The sequence below is a fragment of the Lytechinus variegatus genome, chromosome 3 (genome assembly GCF_018143015.1).
Source record: "Lytechinus variegatus isolate NC3 chromosome 3, Lvar_3.0, whole genome shotgun sequence".
In the NCBI taxonomy this organism is placed as follows: domain Eukaryota; kingdom Metazoa; phylum Echinodermata; class Echinoidea; order Temnopleuroida; family Toxopneustidae; genus Lytechinus; species Lytechinus variegatus.
Window position 1 is genome coordinate 1878191 of NC_054742.1, and position 13677 is coordinate 1891867.

The 13677-nt window shown below is 35.5% G+C and overlaps 1 long non-coding RNA gene across 1 annotated transcript; it reads left to right on the forward strand.

The window, feature by feature from the left end:
- The first annotated feature begins 10535 nt into the window (after positions 1-10535).
- On the forward strand, positions 10536-13326 carry LOC121409958. The gene is made up of 3 exons (XR_005969252.1): positions 10536-10627; positions 11125-11429; positions 12153-13326. It is a non-coding gene; the product is annotated as an uncharacterized LOC121409958 (long non-coding RNA).
- The last annotated feature ends 351 nt before the right edge of the window (positions 13327-13677 follow it).

Sequence of the window (13677 nt, forward strand, 5' to 3'; positions counted from 1 at the left end):
ACTAATTATAGTTTTAGGGACGATCATTACTGTAAGAGAAAGAAACGCAAAAGGAGGAAGGAAAGGGACGGGTATCGGGAAAAGGGTCTTGCATCCATTTTACTCACGTAAATTAAGTTACAGCAATTTAATTCAATTAAGTGAAACAATCACTGGAATATTTTTTTTAAATGGTGGAGTGGACGTTCGACAGTGCACTCCCCATCGTTCCACTTTTAGTATAGCATCATTTTCATCTAAGACAACTTTTATCCAAAGATTCAGTTCAGTTTTCAGTTTTGTTTATTTCATTTCAACTGAAGCCATTTAACAATAAAGAAATCATTACAAAGATATAAATGAAAATACAAAATATATATAGTATGACATAGACTAACAAAATTACAATAGACACTGAGCAATATTATAATCATATTGATTATGATACTTACAATGAATTATAATTATAATAACTATATAATCTGCAGAATATTTATGATAAAGCATTCTGCATATAACTTCTTTTATTCATCTTTACTATTTAAATAAATTCGAGGAAATGCCGGAGGGATCCATTATAAAGCAGGACTTGATGAGTGTGGATTCCTCAAAAAATAAGTTAAAAGACATTTTTTTGGGGGGGTATAGGCCTAAGTATAAAATGCAAGAACATGGTGATGAGTGGTTTAACAGAAGATTGGATATTTTGTATGCATTGTCATTTACCTGTTTAAACAATTTTAACATTTACTTTCTCTTAATGAATATTTAAGTATTATTCAAATAAGTCGTTGGGGGCATTAGTTGAATGAATATAAGTATATTCAACATGATTTTATAAGTAATAATTATCTTTGCCTAATTGGAGTTAGATAAACTTAATCGAAGCAATACGTAAATTTTCGTAAATGTATATTGAACCCAAATAAATCAAGTAAATTAAAAGACAATTTAAATCTATTGAAAAAAATCGAGAAAATCATTACAAAATTTCTACTTACATACATTAGGTGTTCATTACTAATTCAGATATTTTTTAGTGTTGAAATGCTACTCTTGTCATGAACAAGGTGCCATTGACGGTGCAAAAAAATCGCCCAAAATATAATTTTTGTTTAATGAGGTATTTCACACTGGTGGCCGAGTTCAGGGTGCAGGTGAAATACTCGCATGGGCTAATTGACAGATGACTACAGCAAATAATGTAAACGACGGTCTTTTTATGTTTCGAAGGGAGTGATCAGAAATATGCGGACAATATTGCAATTATGGAAATCAGTGATAAGTCTTACAATCCATTCGCACATTATTTTGCATCAGATTGCATGTATCAGTGCTGTTCGCTACATAAACTATAAGGGAAAAAATAGAAGCTGATTTGCTATAGTTAAAAATGATCTCTCTATAAAATTTATTGCCTCCCCCAAAAAAGCAACATAAGGTGGCGCTCTTTTGCATTATTCTGGAGCTTACTTTTTTTTTAATATATCTTGTACAATAATTTTATTTTCTATTCAGGGAAAAAAATCATCTTTATACAAAGTATTTTTTTTCTTCTTTATTTTGTCGATTGATATGGGTTTTCCCTATAGTTTCACGTTGTCATAGAAGAGAATTTTGGCAGTTTAATTTCATTTGTAACTATAAAAAAAAAAATGTAATCTCATTGACATTGATATAATTATTTGTTGTACACATGCAAAGAAACTTTACTTATATGAATTGTTATTGAAAGAGGAAGAAAATGAAATATTATTCAAAACAAAAAATTACGTGAAGAGGAAGAAAACAAAATATTATTTAAAACAAAATATACGTTTACGTATATAAGGTGGTACCTCTGTAATTAATTATCAAGCGCTGCAAAGGAACAGGGGTGGGGGAGGGCAAGAGCCCAAAATTTCGCGGTCATAATCATGACGTGAAAAGCAGTGGCGTAATGAGCCAATAATTGTGAGGGGGCGAGATAATAATGGTCTTTCGCGTAAAATTGTTTATATATCTCATCATCATCCGTTAAAGTACAGTCCACCAGGTTGGTGTGGTTACACTTCGTAATTCCGAAGGTTCGATAATCCGAAAACGAAATAAGGTTCGTTGTTCCGAAGGTTCGATAATCCGAAAACGAAATAAGGTTCGTTGTTCCGAATGTTCGTTAATCCGAAAACGAAATAAGGTTCGTTGTTCCGAAGGTTCGTTAATCCGAAGACGAAATAAGGTTCGTTAATCCGAAGACGAAATAAGGTTCGTTAATCCGAAAACGAAATAAGGTTCGTTAATCCGAAAACAAAATAAGGATCATTTATCCGAAAAATGAAAACCGGGAGAGCAGAGGCAGAGGCAAGGGGGGGGACACTGTTGCCGTTCAATTGTTATGAGGATGGGAAGGCAAGGGCGGCCGAACGAATTTTCGTTCGGGGTAAAGCAAAAAAATGAAACTCATACGTCAAAATGGGCATTTTGGTGATATATTCACCTGAAGATTATCATCTGCTTGAAGTCATTGTGTGTTTGATAGTGATTAAGTAGAGAAAAACTTTTTGAAGTGACTTCTTATTATGGCAATATGTATATTTAGGTTTTATTTTTCGGGAGAGAGTATAATGAGCGAGCGGCTTGGTATTAAACAAATTCAAAGGTGAAGTTGTAAAACGTTTTGGGGTCAATTATTCTTAAAATGGCATTATTGCGAGGTGTTGCGAGCGTGAATCACAAGCTAAAACTTTAGGGTATTTCAATAAAAAATGAAAATAAGTTTTTAAAAATCCGAGCAGATTTCTGCTGTCATTAAAAAGATGTGCATCTAACTAAAGAATTAACACGAGCGCAAAACGCGAGCTTAAACACATACTGACCAGAAAAGAAACCTGTTAAAAAAGCATTTAGTGACCTCTTTAGGATGCATATTTCACCAATCGAATGAGAGTGCGAAGCACAAGCTGAAAATTTGCAATATTCCAGCCTGAAAACTTAACTTGTATACTTTAAAAAGAGTATTTCATTTTGAAAAAAAAAACATGAAAAACGGCATATTCATTTTTGAAAAAGGAACTTTCCCATTTTGGAAAATATTCATTTCCCTGTTTTTTATTTCATTTTTGGGGTGCAAGTGCCCCCTGCCTCTCTCCCGGCGGATCCAACATTCGTCAAATAGGGGGGGGGGGCAATTTTTTTCAACCATATTTTCCTCGATCGGCAGCTTAAAGTTGATTTTTGTTTGTTTCTTTGAAAGGGTATAGTCCTAACAGTCAATAATTAGCTTTATACTTATATATAAAATAAAGTAAATATGTAATAACATGATAAACCCTTTTTAAATAATGCGAGCGCGAGCTATATATTTTTTTTATATGATGGGCAATATGTTTGTGATCTTCAAAACGAGATGCCTGTGTAACTAAATTTAGATAATAACTGCGAGCAAGAAGCGCGAACAGAAATTTTAAATATATAAGCTCTGACCTGATCTAAACGGGACATTTTAAGAACTTTTTGCAGTTAGCCATGAAGAAGGTGTGTGTTTCAACCAGTGGCGGCGGAACGTATTTTCCTTTTTTTTGGGGGGGGGGCAAAGCCAAAAAGGGGCCAATAGGGGCAATTTGGTGCAAACGGATATTTTCACCATGAGATTATGATCTGTGTAAAGAGGTTGTGTGTTTAGTAGTAATTAAATTGAGCAAAATTTTTTGAGTGATCACTGATTGTGATTGATATGTTATATATTTACGTTTCATTTCTGCGAGCGTAGCGAGCAAGCGGTTTTTTGGGGAAAAATCAAATCTGAAGATGTAAAATTCGCCTTTTTGGTCAATTACTAATAAAAGGGCATCCTTGTGAGATGTTGCGAGCCAATCACGTGCTCAAACTTTTGGAAATTTCATGTAGGCCTAGAATGATAATCATGATAATATTGATATAGATATTATTTACCCAAGGAAGCCACTTCAGTTCTGAAAACTGTTCTCCCAGCTATTATTTTTTTTACAAGAATGCTCAGAATGTCCAGTTTTCAGGTTGGAAAATCGGAAAAATTTGGCTCACGTCTCTCGCTCGTATCAAGTATTGTTTATTGAGGAACTCATTCTATTCCTGGTTAAAAAAAAATGAAATGTCCAGTTTTCAGGTTGGAATATCACAAATTTTAAGCTTGCGGTTCGCGCTCTCATTATTTAGTTCGTGAAATATATATTCTATTCATGAGTCACTAAATGCAGTCCTTAAAAGATTACTTTCTGAAGCCTGTTGTATAAACCTTTTTACCTGAGAAAACTCTGGTAAAAACTGAAAACTAAGGTTAGCAAAGGGCAAAAACTCCGGTAAAAACGACCTGAGTTTTCTCAGGTAAAAAGATTTATGAAACGGGCCCAGGTCAGTATATAAACAAATTACAGCTCGCCCTCGCATTAATTCTTTCGAAAGATACCGGTACACATCTTTCTCACGATAACAAAAAATGCTCAGAATGTTTAAGTTCACGTCTTGTTACATGAAATGTCTACTAGTTTGAGCTTGCGATTCGCGCTTTCAACATCTCACAAGGATCATTATTAGTATTATTTTTATTTTTATTACCAGCAGAAGCTGTTATTAAAGAATGACATCCCCTCCAATACAAATCCTATCATCTAGAAGTTACTCGCACACGACCAACACACTTGATCCCCTGCATCTTTAAACCATTTGCTTAGGCAGCAATTGCTCAGATAAAATCGAAATATGCTTGATCAGGGCGCCTATTCTTAATGAAATATATCATGTATATGCTTTGGGCCACAACACACGCATGTATCATCGATCGTTATTACTATCATTGCATAATATCGCGTAATCTTGTAATGACAACATCGTTTTTGTTACCAAAATGAATTATTTAATCTTATTTAATTTTCGAATTAAGGAACCTCATTTCGTTTTCGGCTTGACGAACCTTCGGAATTACGAACCTTATTTCGTTTTCAGATTAACGAACCTTCGGAATTACGAACCCTATTTCGTTTTCGAATTAACGAACCTTCGAAATTACGAACCTTATTTCGTTTTCGGATTGACGAACCTTCGGAATTACGAACCTTCGGAAATACGAACCTTCGGAATAACCGAACATTCGGAATTACGAATGTATGCGGGTTGGGTTATCATCATAGAGATGTATACTAAGTATATATCTCTATATGGTTATCATATCGTACTTGTATTGTGCAGGAATATGTACAGTGCTGTGGAATTAAGATCTATTCTACGTACGTGCGGTTAAAAAAAAAAAGAATCAGCGCAGTCTTAGCACAATTGGATTTTCTGCACCTCAGCCTTGAAGCTGGTTACTGAAGTGCAGTTAACTGTAATGGCAGGGAGAACATCTATTATAAAAATAAAAAAAATGATATATTTTGACGCAATATTCAGAAAATGTTATCACATTTTACCTTCAGTCTTTTCTTTTCTCTTCTCTTTTTTATGCTTGGTCGTAATTTTTTTTTTTTTTGGGGGGGGAGGCAAGCCCCCTCATCTTTATTCCACCGGTGAACAGGATTTTTCGTGCATGAGCGTTGGTACGAACCTCTGTGCAAGATTAGCGTGATAAGTAAAAAAAAAATAAGAGGACACAGCGTGCGCATGGCGCATGTATAGTTTCTTAATAGTGCTTTTTCATTACAATCTTACTAAGTTACAGATTTTGATATGATATTTAAAAAATAACTCATCTTACAATTTTCCAGTCCTTTTCTTTTTTGTTCTTGGTCGTAAAAGTTTATGGGGCAATGCCCCAAAAACCTTTCATGTTTACATCAGTCATGTCAGTGCCACGTGGGTGGGGTACAGGGCGGATCCCCCGAAGCCTTACAAGATTCAGCAAATTTTATTGCCATTTTCAATCAAACCATTTTACAAAACACAATACTTCAACGTAGTGGCAGTATTATAAACCCGGTATAAACCAAATATTTTGAGGGGGTACATCATGGAAAATGTGGGAAATTTTCTTAAACGTCCCTAGCGAGCGAAGCGAGCAAAAATTTGCTGGCCTTTATATGAAAATAAAATCTAATTATGAGTCGAAGGGCATGTCACTCCCTTGGCTAGGGACATCCAGGGGTGGATCCAGCCTTCGCTAATGGAGGGGGGGGGGGGCGGATTTTTTTTCAGCCATATTTTCCCCTATCGGCCGCTCGAACATGATTTTTGTTTAAAGGGGTAGTCCTATAGTTACTTCTCAGCTTTATTCTTATAAATCAACATATATATAATATCATAATCCCTATTTATATATTCCGAGCGCGAAGCGCGAGCAATTTTTGTTTTTTGTTGAAAGTTTATGTATTTTTTCCTAAACTTTTATCATTCTAGGCAAAGCTATCCTGAAAAAGAATGCAACTAAATAATTACTACAACACGAAGCGCGAGCAGAAATTTTGGATACATGTTTCGAACTGATCGAAAAGGTAGGCCTACCTACTGTTTGCAGTTAGCCATGAAGACATTACATATTTCAACAATCAAATACTAGTAATGCGAGCACCAGGCGCGAGCTGAAAATTTTTGACATTTTACTTAAAGAATGGAAATAATAAGCACTTTTTGTGGCTTAAACAGAATAGGTACATGTAAACTTACATGTTAACTTAACAATTGATACGAGCGCGAAGCTCGAGCGGAAAATTTCGAGATTTAGACCTAAAAACGCGACACTCTATTCATGTTTTGTATATCATGAAAAGGATGAGTAATTGCATGGGGCTCTTCCTTAAATCAATAATGCGAGCGCAAAGCACGAGCAGAAAAGAATATGTACGTTTTTAACTTATCGAAAAGGTAGGCCCTACCTGTTAAGGACAATTGCATTTAGCCATGCAGACGTTAAATATTTCAAAAATTAAATATCGCGAGCGCGAAGCGCGAGCTGAAAATTTTTTTTGACACTTCTACATAAAGAATGGAAAATTTTAATCAATATTTATAATCGTGAACAGGATAGCTATATAACTTAACAATTGATGGAAAATTCGAGTTTTAGACCTAAAAACGCACACTCTCATGTTTTGTAAATCGTGAATGAGTAATAGGGGATCTTCCTACATTAATAATGCGAGCAGAGATGCGCGCGTGTTTCCGACTTAATCCTAGAATCTATGCATTCTAAATACATCTTTTATCATGATAATCAAAGCGAGTTCGAAGCGCGAGCATAAAACATTTGATATTCCGATCTAAGAAGGGTCAATTTCAGCTTTAGTATTTTCAAGCATTTGTGTATAGGAAAATTGCGAGGTGGATATGGATCGCACTTGACAAAGAGCTGATATTTTTCATTAATATTACTTTAAGTTTTGACATAGGACCGGGAAATCCTTAGGACTTGTCATTATATGAAAGTTATGACTATCTTTCTATTCCTCTTGCTAAGTGCGAGAAAGGGACAATTTAGTAATTAAATGCATAATGAGAGCGCGGAATTAATGCGAGTGCAAATCACGAACCGAATTTTTTGATAAACTGTCATATCAATATTGACATTACTCGTGCAGCACTAGCTGATACGTTTTGACAATCAGACCTGAAAAGGGATATTTTGAAAATATTATGGAATACACACAAAAAATAAGTGCCCGGGGGTGTTTCACAAAGATTTAAGTATGACTTAGGTCGCACTTAAATGTTGACGCGTACATTATATGCAACGCGCAATCATATTGATCAATACGCAGTAGTGCGCGTCCTATTGGCATGATCAAAGACCTTATAATATATTACTAGACCAAAAGCTGCGCGCGCGTTGGCTGTTTCAGAGTGAAAATAAGCTTAGCGCCCCCTCGCGGCCCAAGTGCGCATATGCATTTAACGTTGTTGTGCTGCAATCTCTACAGGGGCGATGAAAAAATCTTTGGCGAATGTTGTGGCATCTGGCGCTGACACGACCAACTCTCTCTGTCTGTCCCCAACAGTTTATTTATTTCGCAAGAATTCCGTGGAGGAAACATTTTTTTCCATAAGCCGTGGGGGTATGAAGTGGTAAGTATGGCAATGGGATTATACGTTTTCTGTTTTTTTCCATTTTGTGATGTTGTTTGCGTTTGCATAATCCAATGTTAACTCGCAAATCTGGACCTAATTATGGAACTTTATAAGGTCCAAAATGTAAAAAGTCCGGTTTGTCAGCATTTCGTATTTATTTTAGTTTTGTTTTCATTGCACTTAAGATTCATCTGGCGCATTTTTTCGTGGGACCCAACATTAGAATTTACTTTAGGTTCATTTTTCGATACAGCACATTCTGTTTGTACAGGATGTGGGCGCCGCTACCTCGGGTGAAGCCGGGCAGGGCCGGGTCGCGGGCCGCCTGGCTGTGTGGTCAGACACCGCTCATGTACACAGCAGCTCAGCTGCGCTTCGTGAGCTGAGGCAGAGCTAACCCAGGGAACTCCCGTCCGCGTAGCGGGCGGGAGCCCAGGAGCTTACCGTGTAATTGACCATACTCAATGGTCTACAAGGGTAGATTATGGTCAAAATATCTAGCAAGATAAATTATGAAAACAGAAATTATGCACTTACCACGATTATATGGATGATGGTCTAACGAGTGGCAGTTTTTCAGACATCTGGGCACAGACTGGAACCTCAAAAAAACGAAAAGTTTTCTCCTACCCCCGTCTCGATCGGCCATTTTTGTTATGAATTGCCACTCGTTAGACCTTCATCCATATACCGTAATCGTGGTAAGTGCATAATTTCTGTTTTCATAATTTATCTTGCTAGATATTTTGACCATAATCTACCCTTGTCCCATGAGTATGGGTCAATACATGAGCTCCTGGGCGCCGGACCGCTATGCGGGCCGGCGCTCCCTGGGTTAAGGCAGAGCTAGCTGAGCCAGACTGCCTGAGTGAGACTGAGAGTGCATTTGCTGTACATGTAATGATTTGGCTGCGCCTAATGCTGCTGAGTGCTAACTTTGACTCGTAAAAAAGGGTATTTCACAGTCTTGGTCTAGACTCTTATTTTCACAATCATGACAACACTTGCAATATTTTTGGCCATTTGTTTTTTTTTTGCATACAAATTTACAGTCAGTGTTACCCATATCTGTGATACTGCGGCTATATTGACTACACCGCACTAGTGACTAGATTCAAGGCCAGCAGTGCTACTGCTAGTTAGCCTGGAGGACTCGGTGATCATATTTTTTATGATTTTGATATTGCCATTTGATGAAATGACAATAATATCAAAATCATAAAAAATATCACTGAGTCCTCTCGGCTAAGTGGAAGTACTAGTAGGCCCTATAGATTCTAGATTTTTTAATTGATTTTTTTAGGTAGGGTATTCTACTTGAGGTTTGAGGTTTTTCCAGATACATGGGGGGGGGGTATTGCATTAAAAATATGCTGTACTGCATAGAGTCTATACGGCGGGTCCGGGGATTGGGTTTGAAATGAAGGATTTTGTGTTTTTTTATTTCTTTAGATTTTTTAATTGATTTTTTTAGGGTTAGATTCTGCTTGAGGTTTTTTCAGATACATGGGGGGGGGGGGGTATTGCATTAAAAATATGCTGTACTTCATAGAGTCTATACGGTGGGTCCGGGGAATTGGGTCTGAAATGAAGGATTTTGTGTTTTTTTCTTTGTTTTCTCAATTTTTTAGTTTCAATGAATCAATCAATAACACACATTGCTACATTTATTCACAAGAAACTATACACACATAGGTCAGGTAGGCCCTAAATTTTAATTTTCTATTGTATCAGACCAAAATATACATTTATTATTATAGTTCATACATGATAGTTTATCTCTGCACGCGCTTCTTTTGTGGCATTTCTTGTTTACTAAATTTCATCATAAGATGACTTTCATTTTTCAAAGATCCTTTTATCTTTAATATAACATGTCTTCTGTGTGCACGTTTTGTACAGGGAAGATTAGCATAAATTCTGTTCGTCTTTTTTATCATCATGATAGTTGTTCTCTGGTGAAACATGTATTCAAAGAATTTCTTCTTTTGTTGATTTGAGTGTTGATACGTCATATTTAACTAATGTCACCAACATAATCTGAAAAATCTAATTTCACACATGAAAATGACATTATTACCAATATATTTATAGGTTTTTTTATTTTATGTATCCTTTCAACTAGTTCCCCTAGTCTCAAAAATTGAAGGAAAAAATATGTATGTTACATCAGAGGTTAAATCTAAATCATACCTATATTACATCAGATAAAATAAACATCTAAAACAACTGCCAGCTATTTTACTTTTTATATAAAAAATTAAAAAATATCACACAATTTTCAGTAATAATCTACACATCTGTGACGTTACAAAATAGAATAATTTGAAATTTATGTCTCCAATATCCTGACTTCTACATTTAATCTTCTTCATTTGTCAGTTGCTTGGTGATGGAATGAGTCATTTTCTGAAGCAATGAGATGGAAGGAACCTTCATAGCATCCAACAAACAAGGATTTCTATGAGGCATTGTGTTTTCCACATTGCAGACCTCTGTATCACCAACTTAAATGAGCCTCCACCTGTCCACCATGATCTCCCCCAAACTTAATCCACACCTCTTCTTCAGGAATTGCCCCATCGTGAGTTGTGAGAAATCCATTCCTGTGGAAAGATGATGGAACATGAACATATGGGTAGGTTTTGATGATTTCTACCAATTAATAGCTTTAGCTATGAAAAAAAAGGCTGGCCTCCCTCAACATTTTTAAAGATATTTCTATTACTCTTTTTCGTTTGAGTCTTCTGGTAATGCAAAATTTGAGGCCACACTGGTGACAATCGGCACAGTTTTAAAAAAATAATACAATTATGCAAGTGCATATCAGATCAAAATTTGCTCAAAAACTTGTTTTAGTACAAATCCAATGCTTTATTCTGTCTCCAGGAAAGATTTATGATTGTATGTATTATTCTCACTTTTGATGAATTTAATCATGAATCTGGTGGCAGATTATAATATCTATTGTCATTTAAAGGTGCAAATGAAATGATCATGAATAATCCTTTGTGGCAATGTCCTTGAGATGAATTTATTGATTTCACATTCTTTATGATCATTAAAACTATTCAACATAAAGCAATATTCTGGTGCTAACTTTTCTTTCTGTTTCTGTTGTCTAACCACCTCCAGTCTGTGACTCTGCTATGGACCTAGTGAATCACTGTTGACTGTCCATGGTTCAAGTGAGGATTGGCAAACCTGGTCATTTCTTGATTACCTACAGAATGCAATTGCAACATATGCAAAATCTTATGCAGGAATGGGGCTATAGCAGTGATGGGACACTACCTTTGACTGTGAAGATCAGACGATGCAATTCCCGTTGGTCAGCCCCCCCCCCCCACCCCAAGGAGCCATGCACTGCCAGAGATCTTGAGCCAGGTCTTCAGTGGTTATCCATTGATAAGAAGAACGGAGATAATAAAGACAGTGAGGTCAGTATGACATTAATTCTCAGTGAAAATTACCTATTCATCCGTCTGTACTTTGGACCAATTAAGGTGCCCATCATTCATCATGGCCAATGTCTTTGCTGCATCTTGTTATGTAAATCTCTTTGAATGACTATTAAACAAGAAGAAGCTTTCTTCACATGTATAAGCTCTAAAGCATATATACATAACAATTTTAATTTAATATTTTGATGGCCATTCATTAGAAGACACCCCCCCCCCCCCGCAATTCAAATTTGGTGCTTTTAAATTCATCTGCCACTATACAGGTTGAAAGAAAATGCCCCCACTCACTTGCATGTACACACTGGTTCATGGCTCCCAAAATTTTCACCACAAAGAAAAGGGGATAAGAAAAGGAAAGTAAAAGGGTGAAACATATTACTTTCTGAATATTGTGTCAATTTCTATCACAGTTACTATTATTTTAAATGTAAAAATTAGTCAATATGGAAGAAAATGCTTGAAGATGAGAAATCAAAGTGATTTGGATATCATAAGGAAGGGGATATATATTTTTTTTCCAACTATAAGTAGATCAACATCTATACTTGTAAACCATTCTTTAAAAAAATTATGTTTTATCTATATTTCAAAGAAATAAACAAGTAGTATGTTGCATTTGTACAGGTGATGAGCTTTGAATTAAGATAATTCTCTCATTTAATTCACAGTGCTAAGAATTTGCGTTACTTACTGTTCCAGGTATCTTGTTGATTTCGACGTGACCATCTTCCTAACGCTTCTTCCAAACAATGAACTGGAGGCTCTTTCCACGAATGAATGTTTAGCTGCTTCAAGTGTGATTCCAGCTTTTTCAAGAGCTTCTTGTTGTTCTACTTCTACTGGCCTTTATTGTAGTTAACATGTCCTGTGAATGTTTTTAGGAGCCCAGTTTTGCTACAAACACAGTAAACCTCAAGTTCACATATAGTTAAAAAACGGTCTACTTGTAACATTATCTAGGAAAAAGTTCTACAAATTGGACATGGTGAAACTTTTCATTCATTATGTTTTCAGTATTTACTGAGGTACTCACTACAAAAGGAAGTTGGGGTCAAAAGGTCAAGTTTTTGTTCAACTTGGTCACATTCCTTTATTTCTGCATCAATTATGTTCACACTACATCTGATCCTTGGGTAATACATGTACTTTCATTAGGATAATGGGTCAAAGGCCTAATGTTAATAATCAACTGCCTAATGTTAATAATCAACTGAAAATTACTTAGTCAGAAAAGGTGGTTTATTGGATTCCCTATCTTTTGCTTATAATTATTTTTTTTTTCAAATTTAGTATTTCTCCATCAAATCTGACAAATTCATTATTTTTTTATCAATTATTAAACGATGTCAGTAATAAGAGTTTTGAGAAACATGTGCAAGTATATGTACCAATATCCATGTGCAGAATATTTGCTGCAAGGTTAAATGCTACAGTGAAATTTTAAAGTGCGCAACCATAGGATACGGGAAAAGAGTTCTTGCAGCCTTTGATGTACTTATAAAGATCAAGATAGAATTCACCCAAAACATCTATTAGGTGTTAGTAGCTGAAAATATCCTAGATTAGTTCAGAACTATTCATCTGGAAGAAGAGACAAGTCAAAGCATTTTAAACAATTTCAAAACTTACCTGCGCTATATTTGTTTTTAATTGATATGCAGTTAGAATTGATCAAATTCTGATTGCAAGCTGACAAATTTATTTAAAAGGAGGGTATTAACATGAATGTATTTCAATACAAATAAGACATCTCTGGCAGTCTTGCCTGCATTATTATGCAATTCAATATGGTCAGAAGTTCGGTATGGAAATGGGTGGATAATGGAAAAAGTATTTGTCGAGTTAAATGCCAATAATTGAATAATATTAAATTCAATTATCAATAAAAAAAAGACTTCTGGAATGTCTCTCTACAGTTATTATTCATGACATGTCTAATTATACTACACTAGTAGGAAAATGTCATAATAATATAATATTCAAATTGAAAAAAAAATTTAGTTCCAATAATTTAGATATATTTCACTTCAAACTTTAATTCAAAGACTACAGGCATCACTTTTTATACGCCCGTCTTGACGGGACGTATTATGGTATCATGCTCGGTGTCCGTCCGTCCGTTACCTTTTCCTTGTAAACGTGATAACTTCAGTTTAGAGCAATTTAAAAAAAAAAGCTTGTAGAATCTAGGCTCATATAATTTGGTGCACGATACTAGCATGGA